We start from the raw sequence: 2,500 nt of genomic DNA on the forward strand, positions 1-2,500 counted from the left end.
CCCCGCACGCGCCCCCGCGCACGCGCACTCCGCCCCGCCTCACAGCCTCTGCTTGTGGAGGCGGTCCCCGCATCTCTCACCGCTCCAGGCCAACTCTGGCGGAGCTCGTCGAGTCTGCAGTCCACTCCAGGGCGGTGGCGTGTGGGGCTCGCTGTTCACGGTCCCCGGATCAGCTCCATGTCCTGGTCCGCCCCGCGAGGCCGAGCGTCCGTGTTCCCACGCTCACGGGGACCTCACAACTCACACCTCTTTCCGTCTCCTCCCTCTGCACAGCTCGACTCCTGTCCCTGTCAGTTCTCCTGCGCCAGCTTTCACTTCTTTATGGCTCACCAGGGCCGCCTAGCCGCTCCTCCCCAGCCCCAGATCTCCATCTGGATGCTGCTCCTATCCTCACTCACACCCTTTTCCGTAAAGGCCGAGTCTCCCAGTCAGCGACCACTAAGTCCAGGACAAGGCGATGGTCAGATCCTGCCTCCCGCTCCCCGCCAGGGCAGATTTCTCACTGGCCTGGCTTGTTTCAGCTTCTATTCTCTTCCGTGTTTCTTGCTTTTTGGCAAATGTTTTTATCTTCTGAACATGATTTGGACAAGTTCCATGCATGGTGCATAGTTTAAAATGTGACCAGCAAAACTGCAGGGGGATCTGGCATACTTGCAGGCAGGCCTTTACCAGTAGTGTCAGGGAGCCTGGTTTGTGTGCAGCCTTCTAACTTGTGTTTCTGTTCAACGTGCTTGCACAACGGGTTTAAAATTTGGCGCTAAACCACACCCTTCACCCTGAAGCAAAAGTCCTTTTTACAAAGTGGGTGAGGTGGTGCAACTCAAATTCCAGCACTGGAGGGGTAGAGGCAGGTGGATCTCTGAAATTGAGGCCAGCCTGGTCTACATAACAAGTTAACATTTGTCCTGACCAATGAACCCTGCCCAAAACTCAGGCTCTGGTAGCTGTAGTAAGGGCAGTACATCCTGTTCACCCCCTGGGTAGTTTACTCTCATCTGAGCCTAAAAAAAGTTCTTCCTATCACACTATTCTCCAAATCCACCACCCTAGGTGTCTCCTCCCAAGCAAACACCAGTGCTTTTTACCCAGTTCGGGATAAAAACTGCCACTGTCTGTGATGCTGTGGCCCTGTGTCCTTACACTGTGAACTTTTTCCTGGGAAGACGCCTGGCCCCTCCAGATGGAGCAACAACCACAAACAAAGGTAGAGTTCCACCCAAGTCAGTCTTGAACCAACAGAGCTTTGGGGGGGGGGGGCTTGCTTATAGAACATGTGTGAGTGGCTATTACATTACTGGAGCATGGATGGCCAGAAGGAGCTGCACCACCTGAAAATCTCACTCCAGCCAAATGACACCCCCATAGCCCCATGATGGAGCCCCCTTCTGTTAACATAGTCCTTATCCATTGCACCTTCCAAGGCAAGGAAGCCCCATACAATTAGGGTAGAGGTGCAGGAGGGAGTGCTTCAATCTAGCTGAGGGTCCAATGGCCCTCCCCAGGCCCCCCTTCTATGAAGGAGCATCAACAGTCCACAGGCAGGATCGTAGATCTTGACGGTGTCTTAAAGAGCCAAGTAGTCACATGTGCTCTGACAAAGAATGATGGCTGCTGTATTCTGAGGGCAGTGCTCTACAACAATCCTGTAGTATATTACTTTTCCCTGCAGTCAGTCTCTCTCTCTCTCTCTCTCTCTCTCTCTCTCTCTCTCTCTCGTCTCTGTATATGTGTGAGAGAGATATACAGAGACAGAGACAGAGAGAGAACATTTTTCCCACACCATTATCAATCCTTAAAATCAGAAAGGGCATTTTAAGTGTTCCTGTCTTTCCACTTAACTAGGCAGACAGAAGGTGTTTAAATGGCAACCTTGACACCCTGAGACTATCAAAGGCACTGATGAATTCTCCTCCAACTGCTGCAGATATGGATACAAAAGAATCAGCACCCATCAGACTTTGAGCTTTAGGGACATTGTGTATCACAGAGCAGCTGGTTGGCTAAAAAAGGCTGTCAGCTGTTGGTGAAAGCAACCAACCACCTCCCCCCATCCCCCAAATTGAAGAGTAACTAGAAAAGACTATCTCCAACCTTCAAAGGTAGAGATCCACTGATGCTATATGTTATGCTGCGAGCTACTGGGGCTCTTAATTCTTTTTGTGCAGAAAATGGCATGAACTTAAGTCAGCAGAATCGGCACTCAAGCTGTAACATGTTGGGGTTAGGATGGGGCCATCCCAGGAGAGAAGATCCATAAGAAATTTCTCAGGTTTGACATCCTCTGCCTGAGATAAACTTAAACTCCATTCTCCAGTACCTAAACTCCTTAAAAGTTTTCTTTCAGTTGACCCGAGCATCTTTATCTAGATTTGAGCTCAGCATGGGAGAGGAGAGAATGATGCGTAATTGAAATTTTGAACACAGGTAGCGGACATTTACTATATGAAATACATGAATCTCCATAACAACTGAGGGAAAGATACTGTGATGCCCATTTTAT

At 50.0% G+C, this 2,500-nt stretch overlaps 1 protein-coding gene across 1 annotated transcript in view; it reads right to left on the reverse strand.

Annotated features, from left to right (window-relative positions):
- Positions 1-462, reverse strand: part of LOC103740731 (leukocyte surface antigen CD47) — a 73,530-nt gene extending 73,068 nt beyond the window's left edge. The window contains exon 1 of the mRNA XM_029567516.1: positions 81-462. The gene's annotated coding sequence lies outside the window, so the exon portion shown is untranslated. The remainder of the gene's footprint in view (positions 1-80) is intronic.
- Positions 463-2,500: the final 2,038 nt, after the last annotated feature.

Source organism: Nannospalax galili, unplaced genomic scaffold (assembly GCF_000622305.1).
Source record: "Nannospalax galili isolate Female #2095 unplaced genomic scaffold, S.galili_v1.0 scaffold261, whole genome shotgun sequence".
Classification (NCBI taxonomy): Eukaryota; Metazoa; Chordata; class Mammalia; order Rodentia; family Spalacidae; genus Nannospalax; species Nannospalax galili.